We start from the raw sequence: 23,653 nt of genomic DNA, 5'->3' as shown, positions 1-23,653 counted from the left end.
GATAGAACTGAACCAGAGATTAATTTGGTCCACATTGCACATACTTTGTGTAACAAAGGATATTAACCTCCCTTATAATGCAGGCTGTAGGATTTCTATACATTCAATACCAGTTGCACCAGTTTCCAATTACCAAAAACCCAGAGACTTTGACAGAGACAGTAGCAGAGTTATGGTGTGTCACTTTTGCTTTGTATTGAATGTTGCCTGTGGTTTTATTTTCCTCTATAACCTAACACATTATGGCTACATCCTATCCTTCCTAACAAAGAGCAATATCTTTCTTTATTGCTTTCAACAGATGATTGCACACAGGTGCTGCTTCAAGACTGTACAGGTGACAGAATCCACTCCTTACATAGGAAGTCCATTTGATCATAACTTAAATATTGGTAGAAACATCTGCAAAATGCCAAATTGTTGCTAAGGGTCCCTGCCCTCTTCTTTCCAAGCCCATAGGAAAGAAGCATGCTTGTTTACTCTAGAAACCTGCCCCCCAGCGGCAACACACCCTAGCCAGGCTGGAAGAGGAGGAGAGCAACACAGGCAGAGGCAAAAGTCAGATTTCACAGAAGCAAAAGATGATGCCAAAATAAAGTCCAGCAATATGGCTGTTGCATGGCACTTGGTAAAATCCTTTGGTTACGTTTGTACTCACAAACCATGGGCCACAGCACACTGGGAAATTATCTGCAGCACATTTGGACCTGAGCAAGTCTTTTCTGGTCTTGCAGGCATGTTTTTCGGCCCTAAACACAGACAAGGAATCATTCCTGGTAGGCAATTTGAAAGTGGCCAGACTGATTTGACTGAAGTATTCCACCATCATATGGACACAAATTACATTGCATCAATCATGTTGGTGTCAGGGAATTTGAAATTGCCCATTTAATTATAATTTTATATTAATATAGAGTTATTGTATACTAATTATTCAATGTCTGCACTAATAGGATGATTAGTATAGACAAGTCCTCTGAGACCTCTCTGCCTCACTGCATTCATTCTGAATACAAGGATAATAATGTTTGTCTCCCCCACTGCCTAACAAGGATGCTGTAAAAAATTATGTTCTATAAATAATAAAGCTTTGAGGATTTGGGGAAAGGACAAGGGGACGCACATTAAATAGCACTTATAATTTTAATCTAACTTTTTCATTCCTTCAAAGCATGCTAGCCGCTGCTTTTCCTACTTAGTACTCAGTAATTTCTGCTTTCTGATATGGAGTGAAGGGGAAAAGTCCTGGTTAAACTTATTACGTTGTCTAAGTGAGAAAGTGAGAAGTAATTAGTCTTTTTATTCTGCTGGACAGCTGCTGCAGAATTGACTGTCTTCAAAGGATGGATGTGGTGTACCATTTGCCTTTATGAAGGATTTAACACATAGGCCATGGGCAGAGGGAGAAATATAAAATGTAAATATAAATGTTATATATATATATATATATATATATATATATATATATATATATATATATACACACATATGCTGTTGTATATACAGCAAGACCTGCTTATGTAAAGGTCACAGAAAAACTATCAGCTATACAAAATAACAAGTTGGCTATCAGCTGTCCCTAGGGTCAACATTCTCCAAGACCTAATGAAATCAAGTTGGCAGGATATGAAAGGTATGTTGTTGCTCCCACACGTCTCATGCAAAACTTCAGGAAATTGCATTCATGTTTCTTACACCAACACTCGCAAATGAGATTCACTTTTTCAGGGCAAGGACACTCAGAAAGACATATTAAACAACTGCTATCCTCATCCACTCTGAAATTTCACTATATTAAGTACTGTCTGGAACAGCGAAATCGAGTATATTGGAAAAACACCAGGAAGACGAAGAAGAGAACAGAGCAATTTGTTTGCCGATGTTGAGAAAAATAGGAGAGAGGCAGCAGGTCAATCTGTGCAGACAGGCCCAGGAGAAAAGCCCTGGTGTTGCCGTGTCAGAGGACAGGGCTTCTCCAGAAAAAAGAAGGCAGGAGAAGTGCCAACAGGAGCGTGGTCTGTGCCCATTCTGTGTGTCAAAGCTGCGGGGAGGAAATATGAGATGTTAACATTCTAAACAGGCATCTACATTTCCTAGCATTGTTGGAGTGCTTAAATGTGCTATGGGCTTTGCTTTCTTTTTTTTTTTTTCTTTACAAAATCTCTTATCTAGCTGTGCTAGGACTTAAAGGAAGAGCAAGTTGAACATTTCCCCTTCCCAGACTTCACAGATACCTCAGTGGAAGAGTACCTTGTGCAGAGATTATGTAGAGTAGAAGAGTCAGGCTTTTTTTGCTGTTGTGTGTCCCTTCATTCATCAGTTCAGGAAATTAATGATTTCCTTAATTCCACAATCACAAGTTAACAAATCCCCCTAATGCTGATACTGCCCTTCTTATGTTTTTATTTTATTCTTTTAATCTAACCTCTTCAGGTTCCTTTGATGATCCAGAGGGTGATTATGTCACTGGAAAGCACTGTCTGGAAATTATTAGTGATATTATGATCCTGTTCAGCCTTGGTGGTTTTCTCTTTTGCACTGCAGCAGACACAGAGTCCTCATATTGTCAGTGATGATACTCAGATAAGGAGCAGTAACAAACCAGCGAAGTTGAGAGGAGAGATCAACTTAAACTGCCCCAGCTTTGTTGGTGATGCACACCCAGTTCCACTGCATGGAGGAGGGGTCCTTGCCATGTGAAGCTAGCTTAGCACATGGTTAGCACAAGGTTAGCACAAGGTTAGCACAAGGTTAGCACATGGTTAGCAGCACATGTGTGGCATACACCCCACTGAAATCGCTCTCCCAGTCCAAGGGCTACTTATACATGAGAGAAGTTTAGTTCTGGAACTTTAATGTTTAAAGTCATGATGGCACAGAGGCAGCAGCTGAGTGCTCCTGCCTCCTCTGCAGATACCTGTAGTCTTAAAGTACTACAGACACAGTTTAAACAAACACTCAAGTTCGGCTTCAGTGGCAAGGTCCAACACAGAATACAGGTGAGAACTGTGGCTTAGAGGCCACATGAGATGATGATACTTGTTCCATTTACCCTTCAAAAATTTATTAACTGTAAAATGTTTGTGACCCTAGAAATGCTTTAGGAGACTGACTTGTCATGAAGACTCTGCCTAATGCATGTGAAGTAACCTGCACCCCTTGTTGCTGCCATATCTTGGTAGCTCAGCTCATGCCTCTGTCCTAATGGAGCACACGAGGTGGGACAGCCAGGCTCAGAAAATTTGTGTTCTGTGGCCAAGGTTTTGGAGCTTGGGGTTTTTTAGGGATGCTAATTTAGAAAAAAAATCTTACTTATTCAAATACTAGGTTTCCAGTCTCAGGCAAGCACCTGAAGAACAAGCTGAAAAAGCTGGTTTATAATTGTCCTTTTCTGATGGCAAAGCTATGAAACAAAGTGACAGTGCAGGGTGTTCAGCCAACTGCTAACTACAGCCATGCTGGAAAGAGGCTGAACCACAAGAGCCACGCTTAATTTGCACACTGAAAGAGGCCACTGAGAATGGATAGGGGAAACCTCGAGAAAACAAAACACTATGATTTCATTTCACAGCTTCATTGTAAAAGAAGCCTAAAAAGTCACTGCTGAAAGTCAGCTTTGCCTGGTGATTTTTCTGTTGTTGAACTGAGGGTGATGTAGCACAGGGCCCAAGTGACAGGAAGAGGAAGGTTTGGAAAGTGACTCACTACCTTTTTCACAAGCAGAGGCGAACACTTGGTAATTATGGGGAATATGAAATTAATACCTAGACAGACTCATAGCTGCCTTTTAATAATAAGTAAGAGTACTTCCTCTGGTGGCATAACACTGTACATTTGAAAGAGCTGTCCTATGAGGAGACTGCATTTTCCCCAGCACTGGAAAGATGCTGAATAGTCATCACATAGCAATACATGTTCTGAGTTTCTGTTCTTCTCACAACAGACATGAAAAAGAACAATCAAGGCTAATAACAAGTTAGTAAAGAAGGGATTCCTGCCTTAAGGCCTCTGAGTGCTTTGCTCAAATATAATTAAAAACAAGAGTTTAAAGGAAAAAAACCATCCTTGTCCAGCAAGCAGAACAATCATAAATTTATCCTGTCTGGGAAGATAGAACCTTTCCAGAGTATCTGAATTTGCTTAAAGTAAGCAACCCTGCACACACTTAAATATGCTTAGCCACTAGCTCCAAGCAGTTCATATGTCAGGAGAAAGGAGTCTGGGCTGCTTGCACATGTATGTAGAAAATTTTCGCATGTATGTGGAAACAGTTAAAATCACTGGAAGTCAACACCCATCTTTTCAGGGTGATCTCATGCCAGTGTTGACTCTTCTTTCAACTCATCTGATCTTAGTCACCACAGTAACAGGTAGGTCAACAGGCAACACCACAGATTTGCCAGATACTTTTTAAGTTTTGCACGATACAATGGTTCTGTGTTTGCTGTCAGCCCTGTCAGAGGCAAGCAGTGAGCACAGCTTTCCCAGGCAGAGCGCTGCATGCTGTCCTCCTGCCATGCCAGGCACAGCCCGCACTCTGCATGGCAGCCCCATGTGCAGGGCACTGCAGCAGGCTACTGGTTGCCTGGAGAAGTTATGGATGCCCCATCCTTGGAAGTGTTCAAGCCACATTGGATGGTGCCCTGAGCAACGTGATCTAGTGGGTGGCATCCCTGATTATGGCCAGGGGTTGGAACTAAATGATGTTTAAGGACCCATCCAACACAAAGCATTCTATGATTCCATGATTCTGTGATTTACAGTAATGCTAGATGTGAACCCTGTAATGAGAAGTGAAGGCCATATCTTCCAACATTTTCAAGATGAAAGAAGTAATTTCTGATCATACATTAAATCTGTTCCCATATGCAACTGATTGATAGGGGAAGGAAGACAAAGACAACTTTTTGAAACCCTGGAAACCTCCTTGCCTCAAACCAGTTGCAACAGGATGGATGCCGTCATACAGGTGACAGCCTTTAGAAATGTTTTAGCTATTCCTCAGATTCTTCTGGTTGACTTCAACTGTTTGATGGCCACTGCTGGGTGCCAAGCAAGTGGCAGAACACTATAGAGAGGAACTGATCCTGCACAGCCTGGCTAATTGATGCAGCCAGGTTATCAATATCTCATAGTCATCAAAAGCTATGTAACATATATTGGGTCTCAAAGTTATTCCAGTCATTAGTTTCTCTCTGCTAGACTCTGATCTGGTAACAAAGATCAGAGTCTAGCAGAGAGAAACTAATGCCCACAAGACATACTCTCTTTTGTTCACACACCTATGGGAATTTATTGACTCATGGGATGGTTTAGGCTTGAAACACCTTTAAGACCCATGAGTCCAAATACTAACTCAGCACTGCCAGGTACCCCCTAAACCATGTCCCTAAGCATCACACCCACACATTTTTTGAACAGTTCCAGGGACAGTGATTCCACCACTTGCCTGGGAAGCCTCTTCCAATGCTTGATAATCTTTTCTGAGAAGAAATTTTTCCTCATATCCAGTCTAAACCTCCACTGGCACAATTTGAGGTAATTTCCTTTTGTCCTATTGCTTGTTAACAGGAGAAGAGACCAACCCTCACCTGGCTACAGCCTCCTTTCAGGTGATTGTAGAGAGCAATAAGGTCCCTCCTGAGTCTCCTTTTCTCCAGGATAAATAATCCCAGCTGTCTCCACCACTCCTCATCAGACTTGTGCTCCAGGCCCTTCTCCATCTCCATCGTTCTTCCCTGGACATGCTCCAACACCATATATGCCTCCTGCTTCCTGATTAAAAAAAAATCCAGAGTTACCACCTGTGAACCTGGTCCTGATTTGTACAGTAAAAAGTGCCATAGTTTAGATAATCTGACCTCCTGTCTTATCTGGAGGAAACATGGCTTGACGGAATTCATCCACCCACCGGAAGATGCATTTAAATTTACAAAACGAACACTGGAGATTTTGTAAAGATGTGTAAAGTGATCTTTAATGAGTGTATCTGCTCTGTCAGAGCCTTTGTCTACTATCACCAACGTCTTGAGGTCCTTCCCAATATTATGGAGAGTTTGGTACAGTACTGTGAATGCATTTGGTAGGAAAAAATAGTTTTTCTGGTTCTTCCAAAGTTCTTTTCAAGAGTCTGACAAAAATTCTTGAGAATAATGCAAGATGATATAGAAAGATCATCAAATATTGTAATCTATGTTGTACCTACCTATACTGGGCACGGACTAAATCTAAGTCTTCAGAGCTGTCAGCTTTAATCATTAGAAGATTATTTATAGAAAACTGATATACAGGGAGAAAACATTTGGAAGAAAGGAAGGAGAAAACATTTTAAATAAAGGCCTATGTTTCTTGCAGCTAATCAATTAATTTGCTGGTGTTGTATGTGTGTATCTTCATTTCCTGTGATAACAGTGTACATTAAACAATTCAAACACACCTAAATGCTCATCTGCATGGCTGATCTCTGTGCTTAATCAACACACTTTCATTTTTCTGCATATAAAAATGTTTCCTTCAGAATGTCCCTTCCCAAACCACTTTAGATACCTCCATAGACAACCCAAGGCATAGATTTCATTTTTTTTACTCTTCATAAAACTTAAACAGTAGTTATTATGATAAGGGGTTTCTATGGCTGGTGTGCTTATTAGATCTTCCCTTTTAAAATTAAAGAATCTTAATAAAAATGGTGTTGAAAAACCACCAGGGACTTTCCTTGTATGAGTACTGTAGCTTTTCTTACAAAGATGTTTCAGCAACCACATAAAAAACTATTTAAGGAAAAAAAGGAAACAGCACGTTTAAAGCAAGATTAAAATAAAAGTGTGATTGATCTGAACTTCTCTCTTTTTTTTTTTTTTTTTAATTCAAAGTTTGTTCTTCCCATATTGTTCAGGAAAATGTGCCCATGTGCAAAAGTATATGATGCCTAATTGGTTCTGAAAGTAGAGTTCATATGTAAATATGTGGTGTGAGAAGACAATGACAAATCTCCCCCATTACTCATCAGGATAGAGCTCTTGCTGATTGTCAGTGCAGTTTCCTGAGCTATCACAATTCTGTTGCTTGAAGCCATATTTCCAGAGTACCATGTATCTGTATCTGTACCATGTTTCTGTACTTAATTTAGTACAGAATATTTAGAGCTAGCAGCTGAGTTAAGTCTGAGAATGCATTTTCTCCTCCTGGCATTTAGGCTAGACCAGAAGAGGTGGGGGGACGAAAGCATAAAAAAGAAACCTTAACCTTTTAATATTTAATTCTGCATTTTAAAAGCAAAACTAGGGAAACACAGCTAACAGAAATAACCAGGGGAATATAACATTTAAAACTAACTAAAGAAAGTGGATTTAGAAATATCTCTCAAAGACACTGTAAAGTCAATGGAGTTGCAGTATGCATCTCAGCATTACATTTTAAAAAAATATTTTTAATAGGTTTTCTTATGGCTCAGTCTCTTTTAGTTAAGTTTTTCCCAGCTTCAGCATATGAGGAAGAGTCAGGGCAGTATAAGGGTGCTGACAGATAAAGATTAAACCCAAAATGTATTAAGTTCAACTCAATCAAAAAATTGTGTTTGATCCAAACACTTGTCTGTCTAAATATAGTTCTTGCATCCAAACACTTTCTCCCAAATCTCTCCTTAGTGGCATAACTTGGTAATGATATAGCTACCAAGGGGTTGGTTTCTTTCCATCTTTACTTTTGGAAATGCTCTGTTTCTTATAAATTATTAGCTACCACTGGTCTAGAAATCGAAGTAGAGGGAAGATAGCAGGGAGAGACAAGACACCTTGACTATCTAGCCCACTAGTCAGGAGACACAGCAAAGTTCAGAGTTCAAAGACCTTCTCAAATTAGTATTTAATTACTGATATTAAGTGGAGCCCTCAGAAGAGAGGATAAGAGATTCTTCCCATATTTGCCAGCAGACTGGTCACTCAGGCAGTCACCTAGAATACAAGAGACTAAGTATAAGTCCTAAGTTAGGGCTAAATTAGAAAAACTTAGGTTAGAAGGTACCCTTGAGAAGTTCATTTGTTGGCTTGGTCTTTTCCTAAACACTTAACAAAGAAAATGTTACTTAGACAAATTGTGCAGTTCTAGAAACCCACTTTTTAAAACACATATTACATTGAATGTATGCAACATTTAAAATGTTTAAATAAATAGAAATTCTCTACTCTGCAAAAAATAAAAGTTCAATGGGTCAGACAATTGTCCTGCAACTGACACCTATTAATGCTGGTCTGGGTATTCCCCTGGCATGAGGAAGTAACTGTCATCTTGCCACTAAGGATGTACCCATCATACTCACTGACCACAAGGAATGCGTGCAAGATACCACTTGGGTACCCACATGAGGAATCTTTATCTGGAACTACAGCTTGAGATAGATATATGCATCCATATATATATATATATATATATATATATATATATATGTATATTTAGACATATATATGCACTAAGAATTAGCAACTCACTGAAGTACTTCCATGACATCATACTTAGCATATGCAGTAGGTGTAGATATTAATTCAGCCTACAACATGCAGATTTGAACCTGTGAATATTTATCAGGAAGGTCTGCTCGCTGGTTAATTGTGTCCTGCCAAATGCTGTTAAAACATTTTCTATAATGTATATAAGGCACAAAAGTGGGGGATGTAATGACGTTATGTTTAGATCCCAATACTGAAACAAATGACAGGTACAGAAACCTCCTACCTTTCTCCTCAATGTGCTTGAAATTTAAGGTTAACGTAAAGAATCAAATTGCTATTGGAAGGAGACAAGAAATATACATGTTTCAGCTGATCTACACTTCCACATAAGAAGAAAGATGAGCCAATGATAGGGAAGGGAATGAAGCTGTTAGTGGATTGTCAAAGAAAAGGAAGTGCTGGAGAAGAGGTTTTGGACTTAGGAGACTGATAAACATAAGTTCTGGTCAGAAAATCTGGAGGATAGATTTTGCACTGGAAAACTGACATCTTTCAACAGAGGAGCAATAGCTTCAAAACTGTGATCTATAAATGTGACTTCAGTATCTCAGTTTGGGCCAGAAGTCCCATCTGCCTTAGAAAGTCTCCCCATCAGTCCCCACCTCTTATGGCACAGAACAGCTGTGCCCAGCATGAACATGGCTCCTCCAGCACTGTGGGAGGAGAAGCCAGGATGAGAAACTTGCTCATAGAAACAGGGAAACCAAGTCATTGCATTACATTTTCTAAGAGGCACCACTGTGCCACATTCAAATTATTCTGTCTGGAATATTCTAGCTGAAATATTGCATTTCCTTATGTTTTCAGGTATATTTCCATTATTTTTTTCTGGCATTCATTACAGTCAGCATTTTCCATAGTAATAAACAGATATTCTTCTCAGGTCTACACTGCACATGCACAAAACAAAAAAAAAAAAAAAAACTCTGTCTTCCACTGCAAACAGATTTTTTAAAAAATCAAGCAACAACCAGATTTAAAAACTATACTCAATAGTAAATAATTAAATGCTTCAATTTTTGAAATAATTTCTAGAATTTTGTTTAAGGAGGCAGCAGGCTTCCTGGGAAGTTGAATCAATGACATTTCTTGACTTTGTAAAAAGCTGCAATCTCCACAATGGATCCTTAAGGTTAATCAGGGAAACCAACTTTCTCCTTCATTATCTATCTACCTGCCTGGCACTGACAGAGAAAAGACAAACCAGAATGTGGCCACTGAATGTCTTCAGTAAATCATGTGGTTAACCCTTAGGCATCACTCCAGCCACTTTGGAACAATCTTGAAAAAACAGTACAGAAAAGGCAAACCTACTTGTTCCATTGACTCAAGCACTTGAACATATGCTACCTCAGCACTGAATATTGTGAATTTGTCATTAGATCACTTCATTTGATACTTGTTTTTCATTGGTTGGAGCTGAAAGTCTCAGTTAGAAAAAGCTTTCTTGCAAAAGTGAGCCTTGCCATTGGATCAGCAAATGCTGCACGGTGTGTTTTGCAAACGTGTGGCTAATGTGCAGGTGACAGGAAGAGAAAGCAAAGCTGATATTTGTTTCTTTCATTTCTTACCCAGTTCCATCAGAGAAGCCATCTTGCTCAAAGGTTTCCCCTGGTGTTAATTTCCTAATAGCTTGGTTTTTGTCCACCCCATTGATTCCTTGGTCCAATCTTCTTCAAAATTCAACAAAGAGAAAAAAAGAAAAAAAAAAAGTGTTTTCCCATTTCCAATAGAAATCCCTGTGCTAGTTCTCTGCTTTTTCCTGTAAGAGGCCTATGGGTTAATACTTGATAAAAGGAAAGAGGTAGGTATTTGTCTCCTGCCTGGAAAGAAATTCTTTGCCTGTTTGCCAGGGAAAACATCTGATCCTGTTGCAATGATTTTTCTTTTAATTGGAATGCAAAGATCTTATCTTTTTATTACTCTTTTATTGTTGATAACCACTCCACTTGCTCACTCCCCGCAAATGTCCAGCTTATATATACCACCAAGGAAGCAGTTCATTTTCCCTCCACTTTAGCTTTAATCATTTGCCTAACAACTGAATTGTGCCAGAGTGGTTCATACATCTCTTCCCACACCAGCATCTCTTTCTCATATGCCTGCTCTGTGTCTGTGTCTGTGTCTCTCTAATTTTCAGGCACAGATTGGCCCAGTGACTGCCTCCTGCTCTATCAACTGCCTGAGGTGTGGGAGCCCACTTTATGGGAATTCAGTCACACGGGCCGATGCAAAATAACTGTAAACGAGAAATTTGCAGTGAAAGGGAAACATTGCATGCAAGTCATACGCCTACTGCTCTCCTAATTTAGTTTCTTTGTGGCTTTGCATCGCCATACATTCTGTAATGTCAGATCAGTGTGTGGGGAAGCGGTGGCCTCATGGATGGAGCCGAGGCGCAGGAAATCTGGGGTTTATTCTCAGCTCTGCCCCGCTCCCGCAGAAGCACGGCTTGACCCGTCTGTTTGCCAGCACGCAGGGAGAGCCCTGCTGCCGGCTGCACACCTGCCCTGCTGCTGGGCTGAGGGCTGCCTTCAGAGACATGTCCTGGGAGAGCAGCTGTGGGCACCTCCACAGCCTCAGGGTTTCCACAGCAGCTCCACTGCATGCAGAGCAGGAGGCATTTGGGGACTTCTTGTAACCAGGACAGCCACAGATGTCTAAACTCTGCCTTTTTCTGTGTGAGACAGTCCCCCTCCTCCTAATACCAATTTTCTGTCAATTCTGACATATGTGTGAGCATGTGTTTGTGTACAAACAATACCACTTCGTCTGTTGCTCTCTTCTTTCTGTTGTTCTTAAGAACCTCTCCCACCATTGTAGGTTCTCAGCTGCTACCTTAAGTCTCTTAATGCCCTCTGTGTTTCCTGCCCTCCTCCATTTTTCTTCCTCCTTCCCATACTCCTCTTCCCATAGCACATTTTCAGTTCTGGTTTTGACTGTCTCTTCCCCTCCCCTCTCCAGCCCCAAAAATGCTGCTGCCACAGGAATGCGTTCAGAGTGTAGCACAGTGAAGTGCATGCATATGGATGAACACACCAGTACAGGGTCTGTGCTCCTGAAAACTGTGCTGCAGCTGTGCTACTGGTTGGATCTCATCACATTGCAAACCCTCCTGAAGAAAAAATGACTCCTCCTACATGGTCTTGTAGGACAACAAGCCTACGGGGACTCCATCCCAGCAGTGATTACAGGGATGCTGTCCCCTTCCCCTTCAGCCCCTAATTCCCCTGTCACACAGCACATCACACCAGCCCACAGCTCATATCAAGGCTGCAGGTGTGCCAACCACTGCCTGCCATGGAAATAGAGATCATCATCATCCCTGTGCCACAGGGGTGTGGCAAAGTTTAATTCCTTAACTAAAGAATGTGTGTGTATGACAGGCTCAGCATCAGTGCAGTCGTGAACTTGCAGTATCTCAGGTTTGGGATACTACATCTGGAAACATATGAGACTATTAACTGAATATTAGCTGCAAGGTTTGTTCGTGGAGGTGTTTTTTCTTGGTTTTGTTCTTGTTCTGCAGTTTGTTACTGCAGTTGGACATACACATTTAATATGTATTACTGTTTCTATCTGTGCAAGAATAAAACCCAGATTGTATGTCTGGAAAAGATGAAAGAACTTTTGTATAGTTCTGAGTGAAGAGGTAGATGTTTTTTCTCAGTTCAGTTTAGACAATGTAGCTGCATCTCATACTAAACAGGTGTTTCTGTCCACTTTTCAATTATCACTATGCCACTAGAACTGACAGAGAGAGATATGTTCTGTAAGAATTAAAAAAAGAAAAATAATCTTCTCTTCAGATCAAATGGATAGTTTCCTGAAGTTACACTGCAAAGAAAAATACCAGATTTCAGAAATGTTACAGATATAGGCTGAAGTCTAACACAGTGTCAGAGTAGCACTTCTCTCAGATACGGCTAAGAGTGCTGGATGCTAACTATAGAAAATGCATTTTTCTTCCATTAAGTCTTCCTGTGCAGGCTGGTTCTGTATCAGATCATATTAGTCATCCCAGAAACCTTCTGAAACATAAAACTGCCCTTTATTGGGAAGGGGAGAAAACAGAACTGCTGCTCTGGAGCCTTTATCACACCTCCAGCAGCACTGCTGAACTCTACTCTTTGTTTATCTGTCAGGGGACTACTGGGACTACTAAACACATGAACATAAGCTTTAAAAAAGTGACATCACTAACTGATAGACAGTACTTGAAGAACCCTTTAGCTTTTGTTTATCAAACTGCCTCCAGCAAGAGCTATTCTCTTTGTACAGATTTAGCCATGCAGTCAGTGCAACGCTCTAGATTGGAAATTATAAGTATCAGTAAGATGCTGAGTGTGTGTGTGTGTGTGTGTGTGTGTGTGTGTGTGTGTGTGTGTATGTGTCAGCAGCAGTTCAGAGCAGGATGTCCTGCTGAAAACTTGAATTGCATGCAGCAATGATATAGACCTGATAAGACTTCACTGTATTGCATCCTGACAAAAATGTCACGGAGCAAGAAACAGCATCTGACTGTGAAGACCAAACCAGAAGATAGCACCAGTGATGGCAAGCCAGTTGAATCAACAACCAGCAGAGCCCAGGCCTGAGACCTTTCTTCAACTCTGCCATCACCTAAAACATCTTGGGCATGAGGTGCAGCCAGGATGATGATCCCAGGCTCCCTGCTGCCTCCTCTTGCCCATGCTGGCACCCAAGCTGCAAGCCAGATAAGGGACCTAATTAACAACTGTTTGGTTTTGTCAGGTACTTTTTCAGACAAAACGAATTTCCTGATTTGACCTGCAAAAAGAAAATGGGAAGGTGAAACTGGAGAGAGAGAAGGAAGGCTGAACTGACCCTCTGAACACCATTTGCAGCTCTGTTGTCAGGATGTGCTCTGGGACCACACCGGCAGGGAGTGTGCCCCAGCGCACAGGTCAAAGATGCAATGTCAGGACAAAAGCTCTGTAAATGCAAAAGCCACGTAGAGTACATCATGTAAAGAACTTTTGCAGTACAGGTTTTACACTGTGGGAGGAGGTGTGAATTAATTAAATGCAGAGTCAGCATACAAAGAAAGTGAGGTACATTTCTGAAATATGGCAGCACCTCACGTGCAGCAGCAGTATTGTTTTCTTATTGGTTCTGTGTTTTCATAATCCACTCTATTTCAAAGGAAACCAATATATCTTTGTTTTCAAAATGGAAAAAAAGCAGTACTGGTTTTAATTTTCTGTCTAACTACGCTGTCACACGCACAAGGCACATTGAAACAGACTGACAATTAAAATCTTGCACTGCCATCCTGTGGTAAATGCCAGTAAAACATGAGGTTGTTCTGCTCATAGACACGCGGGTGATCCTCTCGGAAACGCGGAGGCTACACAGCAGAGCCACCAACAGTCAAGCACCAAGAGCTAGCTCCGTGTTACCCCGGAAAGCAGAGTAGAATCTCCAATGACATTATTTCTCATTATTCCTCCAGCAATGCAGTATCTTCTAGAGACCTTTCGGAAGACACACAGCCCATCCCCAAGAATACAGATTATTTTAAGGGAAAGTATGCTAGATTAGCAGGGAATAGCACCTATGACACAGCAGGCCAGGTAAGCACAGATGGGCTGGAGGGGAAACATGAGAAGTCACTGAAAACTTGACAGGGCTTGACTTTGACCTATGAAAAGTATAGCGAGGTTCACTTGTAAAGAGGTCAGAAATTCCTGCTTACTGGCTAAATGAATTTTTTTCCAGTGAATCACTACTAGGCTTAAGAAGAAAAAAAAAAGGGGGGGGGGGGGACAAGCCAAAAGGGCACAAAGTCAGCCAACAAGGGAAAGAGAGAAAAGGAGATGTCATACAAATAGCGTGCAAAGTATGCAGTTGAAAAGTAAAGTGTTTACCAGATCTTGACCAGAATTGAATTCTGTGTGAGGACAGTTCTGACCTGTGCTATTGCACCTGATGCTAGTTTTTCTACTAGACTATGATTTTGCTCCTATAAAAATGTGCATTTAGTATACTGAATGTTGCCCCAGATGCATACCCTGTTCGCTTACTTTTCTAAGACAACAGCATTTTTGTCAAACCGAGAATGGAATGCATCTATTTCTCCAAGAACTAGTGATTGAGTGGTTCATCAGTACAGTGTGGCTTCATGGCTTACTATATCTCCATCAGGGGACTAACCTCAAAAACATTTTCATAGTCTAGGACTGCACAACAAGAGCTGGCCTCTCCACCTGGGTGATGCAGATGCATCAAAAGGTATAAAAAGCTGGCACCTGGAGCAGAGAAGATCCTGACTGAAAATCATTGCTAAAGATTTCTCCTCTGTTTTAAAAGTGCCCATCAGAAAGATCAGGGGGAGTCCAAACTTTGCCATACTGGGAACAGACTATAAAAATGTCTCTTGCAAAATATCCCTGGATGAGGAAAAAAAAAACCCTCAGTACCATCCATACAGCAAGTTTTCAGATGAAGTAAAAGGGGGAAGATTTGCCTCTCAGCTTGTGCAGACACCCACATGGCTTCTACATGTTTCAATATATGATTATGGGTTTATTAGTAATGTGTATGGAACCCCACTTTTCCCAGTTCAGAGGCTCACTGATGCTACTGACATCATTTATGGTTTTTTAAGATCAGCTTATGAAGCTTCCATGCTTGTCTCTAACATAGTATATGCTATGTCTTCTTTGATCATTTATTGTCCTCTCCTCCCCCTTCTTCAGATGTTCTTCTTTTCATTCCTGCTTTGGCTAAAAGAAAATGGTGCTTACCTCATTCTCCTCACCTGCTAATGACTTCTGTCTCCAGCATGTCCTTCCACAGCAAGCCACCAGACCAAATGACTTGTTTGTTGTCCCTTCAATCAGCAGCTCCCTGATGGATCACTTTTGATTCTGTTTATCTTCTTTGCAATGCTATGAGTTTTTCCTTTGCTTAAAAATCACAATTGACAGTTTCTCTCTTCCTCTCCTAGATAACTGCTTGGTTTTCTGAACTTTTCCTGATACACAATAAGCAGGGAATTATTACCTTCAATCCTGTTCTGAAGTTTGAATTTATCTGTCCTATTTTGCCTGTGTAGAAGAAACAATATGAATTTTTTTCCCAGTTTAGTAGATCTTTTTTCTCCATTGCTCTAAATAAACATTTTTTTCTTCTTTGAGTAACTATTATCTTACTCAGTATTTTCAATATTTGTTTTTTCTTAAGAATCACCCTATGGCACTCTCCTAGAAAAAGACAGTGGAGAAAGGCAAGTCCTTCTGGGCTGGGGGAGCACTTCAGCCCCACCACCTGCCAGGGACAGTGCCAAAATTGAGATCTGATAGAAACTTTTAACTCTTTTTTTTTCCTTCCTTTTTTTTTTCTTTTCTTTTCTTTTTCTTTTCTTTTTCTTTTTCTTTTTCTTTTCTTTTCTTTTTCTTTTTCTTTTCTTTTCTTTTTCTTTTTCTTTTCTTTTTTTCTTTTTCTTTTCTTTTTCATTATTTTCTATTTTCTTCTCCTTCCTCTTCCTCTTTCCTTCCCCACCCCTTTTCTTTCTTTTTTTTTCCCCCAATTTTGGCCTGCCATAAAGGGAGGGGCAGGGCGAAAGTTGAAAAATTTGGACTCAATAAACCTTTCACACAGGTCGGATAAGAAGAGCAGATGTTTCATTATGGCAGGGCTTTTTGGCTGGTTTTCATCTCTATACATTTTCCAGTGGACGTGAGGGGAAAAGAAATTTTCCCAGCTGTAGACTACTAGACAGCAAAGTGTCTTTCTTAATCACCATCCATGGACTCACCAGTCCCAAAAGCCTTCACAGCACAGGCTGGAAATCACTGCTCTAACATTTTGCAGTCACAAACAGCCTAGGTTATAAAAATTCCCCATCCTGTCTGGTCGATGGCCCAGTCTAGCACTTGAATGAACTTCTGTTGTGACGGCACAGGAAACTCTGTCATCAGCTTCCCTTCTGAAATGAAAATGTTTAGACATGTCTCTCTTCTGCAGAGGAGGAAGGGATTTAAGTTGTATGCATCCCTGTTAAGGAAAGGGAGAAGTGCTCATTCACGCTTCCGAGTCATGCACTTCAAAATTATGTGGGCTTCAAGATGTGAAGCGTGACTGTGAAGGCATCGTGGGAGTAGCCCTGACCTAAGTAAATAATGGTTCCCTTTATGACTAAAGACAGCCACCTGTAAGGTTTTCAAGGGCAGGACCAAAAGGACGTGTCTGTGCTGGTGTGTGTATGGGCAGACAGCCACATACCTGATGACGTGCATGCAGTAATCTGCTGTGCAGCTGATCTGGCATGAGCCAGTCTTGATGCTGCTATACAGAAAAACTTCCATGCACAGGTATTTGCACTGCTGAACATACACCTGGTGCAGATCCATCAGTGCAATACTAACCCCACTCACAGAAAAGGAACTGCAGGGAAAATGTAACACTAACATTCACAAATGGTTCATTTTTTATATCTTTTTCTTTCAGGTTGCCCAAGAAAAACAAAAATTGAAAAGCTAAATTAGTCTCTGCTATATTTCCACTGAAGATCACAGAGCTTTGCCAAAGATATTTTCTGAAAAAAAAAAAAAAAAAGATCCTCGGTTAACCCAGTATGAAGATCACATTTTCAGACACTAAGAGACAGCTGATGGAAAAGCTGGTGACAGTGCAATTTAAACTGCCTGCTAACTGATTATTGCAATGCTAAGAATTTGCATTATCTCCTTTTGAAGGCAATTGACATTTCTGATAGTTCAGTGGAAGTGGGATCAAGCTGCAGAAATGCATTTTATTGTATTCTGTGTGTTAAAGTCATTCCCTGGGTTGCTTCTGTAAAAGCCAGGTGAAACTCTGGCAGAAGGTCCTTGGCTAAGAATTCAAGAATCTCTAGCCAGGAAAGGATTGCCACAATGGAAACTACCCAAACCTCTTTCACACAGGGTGCTCACATACAAGCTGCCTTAGCTTCTGAGAGTAAGCCCTGCCAGCTTTTGAGGAGGGTAAATCTTCCCTTCCTACTGGAATTGCTCAAAACACAGGATGAGGTTATTTAGCTTCCTCAACTGGAATCTGTCACTGGTTATCACAGTGGATACAATAAGGTATCAAGGCACAGAAGAGCTGTGAGACCTTTTGAATGCCTCCATATTTTTTCATAATATTTAAAAGTGATACCACCTTGCAGACTTCTTGTACTGAGGAATTATATATAAACAGCTATAAACTCCCTGCCAGAGGCAATGGCCAATCTGTGACTCCTGAACAACTTCTGCATCACTTCTAAGCAGTTCAGCAACGGCTCCCATAATAACATTACGTCATGTAATTGGCAGTGGGGCTGTCTAGCACCAGGGCAGCTGGTCCATTCAAATCCCCAGCCACAGGGGAGGCCGAGAGTGACTTTGCCCAGACACCCTGAGCCCCAGCTCCACGCCTGGGCTCCAGGCTGGAGCAGGGTCCATGGGCTGCGGGTGAGCTGCTGTCATGGCCTGTCTGCAAACCACCCCACAGCTCTCCTGGGAGCACTGAGGTATGGAGCAAGAGCCTTGTGGCTGTCCCCCATTTGCAGATCTCTCTAAGCCACTAGGAGACTTTGGGAAGTTGACCACCTTGTACTCTACACACTCCTGAGAATTACTATGGAACAAGTATTAGTGAGGATTAAGTATGCTGTGACAGGCTTACAGCATCAGTCATCAGTCTGAACAGGAAAACACTCAGCCAAGTCATCTTTAAGAGGCATTATATAATATATTTTGAATTTTCATTAAATTTGCGGTGCTTAAAGCAGTGTAACATATCTTTTATTTTAAAAAAAGTCTTAGCTAAGCATGTTTCAACCTTAAGTAACTACACTGCAAATTATCTTGTTTATCTTCTTAGAAGTCAGCTGTATTTTTACAATGTACATATTTTTAAAAATCTATTATTTTCAAGAAGTGCTTTGCCACAGGGCTGTATCTACCACCCCAGTGCTTTCACCCAACAGTTCTGTGAAGCTGATACCTACACCATATGCTTTTATTCATGCTAGGTATTCAAATACAAAGGGGTGGTTAAATTCTGATGTCCTTTTTGAGGGGAAGACTGGGAAAAACATCTGCCTCTTGATGGAAGCCATCTGGTATAACCAGACATGAAGTCGAGCATCCTAACACAGTGTGCTCCATAGAATTACAGATTCTTCCCCTAATGCTCTCACCACACACCATCTTAGGGATTTTCCCTTACACCTACTTAGGATTGATTGTTGGTATAAATATTTTGTAAACTTTTTTCTCAGGGCAATCAATAAAAGAAGAAACAATAATAATTATTATGTAGATTTCTGTTGTTATTCTCCCATATGAGCTGTTCATCTGCACAATTACAGGTGCAGAGAAAATCACAAAACAGTTACTGTGGAAGGAGGGGCTGCAGGGTATTCCTGAGGTCAGCAGTACTGCAGAAGCTGCAGCTCACCTTTAGTTTGTTCCAGAGATAAGAGTTAACGTATCAGAATTGCTAAGGGGAAATGAGCTCTTCTCACTTCATCCCTGACTTGAAGGGTCAAAATTCAGTCACTCCATCAAACCCACCAGCGAGGGATCAAATATTGTGTATCCTTACCCCTCCAAGGAGGCCTGGTAAGACAGATAGGACATTGGAACATAAAGAAGCTGTGTGGTAGGCCAGCTTTCAAGAAAACGACAGGTGTTAAAGCTGCATGACCTTAAATGTGTGTCTTTGAATGAGGGGGATTAGCAGGCAAAAGGAAAACAGAGTAACCATCAGTTTGAGATATCTGCAGGGAAAACAAAACCAGACCATTTTTGTGCCATGGTTCTGCTCTGCTGCCAAGATTATCTTCTCCACATACAACAATGGGACATTCAGTACCAACAAAGTTTGTTTACCTGAGCTAACCTTCAAACACAAGGCAAGATCACACTTATGGAATCTGGATAAAATTGACGGTCTTTCCTGGTTTTCCTGAAGAGGTTATTCTCTAGGGCAGAAAGGGGAAAAAAAAAGAAAAACAAAAATGCCTATGAATATGAATATGAAGCTTGTCCCTGGTGCTTCATGCTGTGCTAGGAGTGTCCTGTCACTAGCTTCCCACTCAATGGTGCTTTGCCCAAGGGACCATACTGGGAACAATACTGTTTAACATCACCACTTATGACCTTGACCATGGTGCAGAGTGCACATTCAGCAAGTCTGCAGGTCATACCAAGCTGGGAGGAGTGGGTGACAGGCTAAATGGCTGTGCTGCCATTCATTGACACCCTGGAGAAATGGGCAGAGAGGAACCTCATGAATTTCAAGAAAAGGAAATGCCACGTCCTGCCTGTGGGGAGGAACAACCCCAGGCAGTTGGACAGGCTGGAGGCCAAGTGTCTGGAAAGCAGCTCTGCAGTGAAGGCACTGAGGACCCTGAAGGACACCCAGCTCCCCTTGAACCAGCAAAGGTAAACTTTGCAGCAAAGGAGACAACAGTGTTCCACACTGCACTAGGAAGAGCACTGCCAATATGTTTAAGGGAGGTGATCCTTCCCCTACACTGACCCCACACTGGGTGTGCTGGGTCCAGTGCAAGAGAGGCATAGACATACTGGAACAACAGGAGCAAAGGGGCACAATGCTCCTAAAATGCTTGGAGCATCTGTCATGTGAGAAGAGGCAGAGAAAGCTGGGATGGTTCAGCCTGGAGAACAGAAGGCTCCAGAGGGATCCTACCAATGTGTATAAATATTTGATAGAGATGGGGGAGGGTTGATAAAGAACACAAAGACTTTTGTCAGTGGTGCCCTGTAAAAAGGCAAGAGGCAACTGGCATGAACTGAAGCATACAAAATTCCACTTAAACACAAGAAAAAGCTTTTTTCACTGTAAGGTTGGTTGTACACTGGCACAGGTTGCTCAGAGAGGCTGTAGAGTCTCCATCCTTGGAGACAGTCAAAACCCAACTGGATGTGACCCTGAGCAACCTGCTAGTTGACCCTGCTTTGAGATGGGGAGCTAGGACTAGATAATCTCCAAAAGGTCCCTTCCCACCTCAGCTATTATTTCATCCTTTCCTTGATTATTATGACTACCAGTCTTGATGGAATCGGATTTTGCTAGATTTGGAAGTCTAAAAAGTTTTAATAGTGGAATTCCTGATTAATTCTCCTGATCCTTGAAGCTATCTTTTTTCCTTTGCACTTTCGAGGCAGTCATCAGCCTGCTGTCCCTGAGCAAAACAATATCAATCCACTCTACAAAAGAAAGAAGGCTGGGTGTGAGCTAAAAACACTGAGGTGAGAGTTGAGAAGAAATGCTGCAAGTCAGCACCTTCTGGTAGGGTTTGAAGGTGGCTTCATCAGAGCTCACTGAGGGTTCAAAGTTCAGTTTTTATGTGCAAGAGGACAATGGCATATTGCTCCAGTGCTGATTATTTTTATTTTCATTTTAGATTTTCAGATTTTATTTATTTCAGATTATGAAAGAGCAAATAAAGCAACACAAGTAGTAGAGAGATGGAATACTATGCAAAAAGTACCTTTTATGAAGTAGCTTTACCACGTGTAGGACAGCATGAAAAGAACTTTAAGAATAATACACAATACAATATGCCATTGTGTCTGCGTACAAGGAGCTGATAATAGAGGCATAGCAACTTTCACTCCAAAATTTCCCAGTCTCTGGTTGTTGGTGATGGTGGCTGCCTCACAACCCAAGGTCATAATGATGCTCATAGCAATGTCTTGCAGGTCCACTTCCCAACCAGTCCACACTGGTCTTGTTTTAAGGTCTCTCTTAACTAATGTTAAGAGAGAAAAACTTAGGAGTATCTACTGTTTGGAGACTGCCTGTAGACTGCATGCTGACAGGCTTCTCCCTGCTAAGGAAACTTCCCTGTCTGACCATCCAGCAGCCACTCTGGCAACACCTAATCTGGGACCAAGGCTTCTTTGGCAGCTACATGCCCCATACTCCCAGTCAGACCAGGTTTCCTTATGGGCTCAACCCCAGGTTTCCTTCAGCAGAATCTCAGGCATCCTGATCCTTAAAATAATTTAATCATGGTGCAATATCAAAATAACAGCTTGAAGTGGGTGCCTCTAAGGAGCAACAAAGGAAACCCTGGGCTTTTATGCCCTCAAAGTTCAAGTATGGAAAAGTCTGGAGTCACCAGCTCCTCCTGTGTCTCTGGGTTGCCCAAGTCCCCTGGGTGCATCACAGGTCCCCAGGCCCTTTGTTATGCAAAGGGTTGGCAGGTCATGGCCCCTCGCCTTGGGCTCAGGTTCAGGTTCCTGCCCCTCCAGTGCTCCACCTGCAGCTCACACTGCACCAGGAAACACCAATGAGATAAGAAGATTTGGTGCACTTGCTAAACAAGAACTAGAGATGCTGAGGTAGTTGAGCATTCCCATGGAAGCTCAGAGAATTTCACTGCTCCATAGCAGGCTGCTCAAGGCTTGGCACATGGCACGAGGCCTCCATACTTGGTGGGTAGTCGAAGAGATAAAAGTACCCTGCCACATGGCTGCCATGGGTGGGAAGCATGTCCATGGCACCTTTTGGTGGAGAACACATGCCCTTAGGGACATCTCTGACCTCAGCTCCAGTCAGCCCTGCTGGCCTTGTTAGGCTGTGCCTCTTCTGGGCCATGTCCATGTCCAAGCTCCTCCGTGGATACGTCCACATCCAAGGTCCTCCCTGCCAGACATCCCTATTTCTCCTCCCTGCCCTGCCAGTGTCCTGCGGTGTGGGGCCAGTGCCACGGGGAGCTGGCTGCTCTGCCAGGCAAGGGCACTCTCCTCTTCCACCTGCCCCCCGAGTCAGGGGAGACCCGGAGAGTGCTGCAGAGCTTCCACAGGCTCCTCAGGGTCCAGGCCTCGGGCAGCACCAGCACAGAGCAGTGAGGTGGCTGTCCAAATGTGTTCTGCAAAGGTGCAGCCTCATCTCGGCTGCTGTGTGCAGTTTTGGGCAACACAATATAAAAAACATATAAAGCTCTTATAGAGTGTCCAAAGGAAGTCCACAAGAATGGTGAAGGGTCTTGAGGGGAAGCTATATGAGGAGCAGCTGAGGTCACTTGGTCTGTTCAGAATAGAGGAGACAGAGGGGGGACTCAGCCCATAGCTTCCTCTCAACACAAAAAGGAGAGGCAGGCATTAATCTCCTCTCTGTGGTGACCAGTGACAGGACTCAAGGGAATGGCCTGAAGCTGTGTCAGGGCAGGTTTAGATTGGTGCTCTGGATTTTACTAGGGTAGAGTTGACTTCATTCACAGAGGCTGGAATGCGACTGTATTTTGGATTTGTGCTGAGCATAGGTTTGATAATTTAGAGATGTTTTTGTTATTGCTGAGCAGGACTTGCACAGAGACAAGGCCTTTTCTGTTTCCATACTGCCACACTGTCAATGAATGTGGGGGTGCTTGGGAAGAGACCCAGCCAGGACAGGTGAAGTGACCCCAGCTGACCAGAGGGATATTCCAGACCACACCACATCATGGTCAGTAAATAGAGTGGAGGGAGGAATGAGGAAGGGGGGACATCTGGAGTGATGGTGCTTGTATTCCCAACTTGTTACATGTGATGGAGCCCTGCTCTCCTGGGGATGGCTGAACACCTGCCTGCCCATGGGAAGCACTGAATCAATTCCTTGTTTTGCTTTGTTTGCGCACATGGCTTTTGGTTTTCCTGGTAAACTGTCTTCATTTTAACCCATGAGTTTTCCAGTTTTTACCCTTCCAAGTCTCTCCCAGTTCTGCTGGAAGGACAGTGAGAAAGTGGCTGCGTAGGGTATGGGTGCTGGCTGGGGCTAAACCAAGACAGTCGGATAACAGGAAAATAAAAGGGTCTTCACCCAGAGGACGGCTGAGCACTGCAACAGGCTCCCAGGGAAGTGGTCACACCACCAGGCCTGACAGAGCTCAAGAAAGGCTCGGACAACGCTCTCAAGCACATGATGTGACTCCGGGGGTGTTCTGTGCAGGGCCACGAGTCGGACCCGACGATCCCCGCGGGTCCGAACTCGGGATATTCCCCAAGTCCGGTTCTGCGACGCCGCTCGGGGCCGGCGGGCGGGGCGCGGGGGCTGCCGGGAGCCGTAGTTCCTCCCCGCGCCGCCCGCGCCTGTGCCTTTAAACGCGGCCGGACGCACGGTGCGGCGCCTGCGCAGAG

General features: G+C 42.5%; 1 long non-coding RNA gene across 1 annotated transcript in view; it reads right to left on the bottom strand.

Moving 5' to 3' along the window:
* The window catches only part of LOC127059281 (uncharacterized), a 31,825-nt gene extending 21,451 nt beyond the window's left edge, over positions 1–10,374 (bottom strand). Inside the window, exons 1-2 of the long non-coding RNA XR_007776936.1 lie at positions 10,079–10,374; positions 5,592–5,775 (exon numbers count right to left, since the gene is read on the bottom strand). This is a non-coding gene — a long non-coding RNA (uncharacterized LOC127059281). The remainder of the gene's footprint in view (positions 1–5,591; positions 5,776–10,078) is intronic.
* Between the last annotated feature and the right edge of the window lie 13,279 nt (positions 10,375–23,653).

Source organism: Serinus canaria, chromosome 2 (assembly GCF_022539315.1).
Source record: "Serinus canaria isolate serCan28SL12 chromosome 2, serCan2020, whole genome shotgun sequence".
In the NCBI taxonomy this organism is placed as follows: Eukaryota; Metazoa; Chordata; class Aves; order Passeriformes; family Fringillidae; genus Serinus; species Serinus canaria.
The sequence above is the reverse complement of the archived record's forward strand: the minus strand, read 5'-3'. Positions and strand labels throughout refer to the sequence as shown.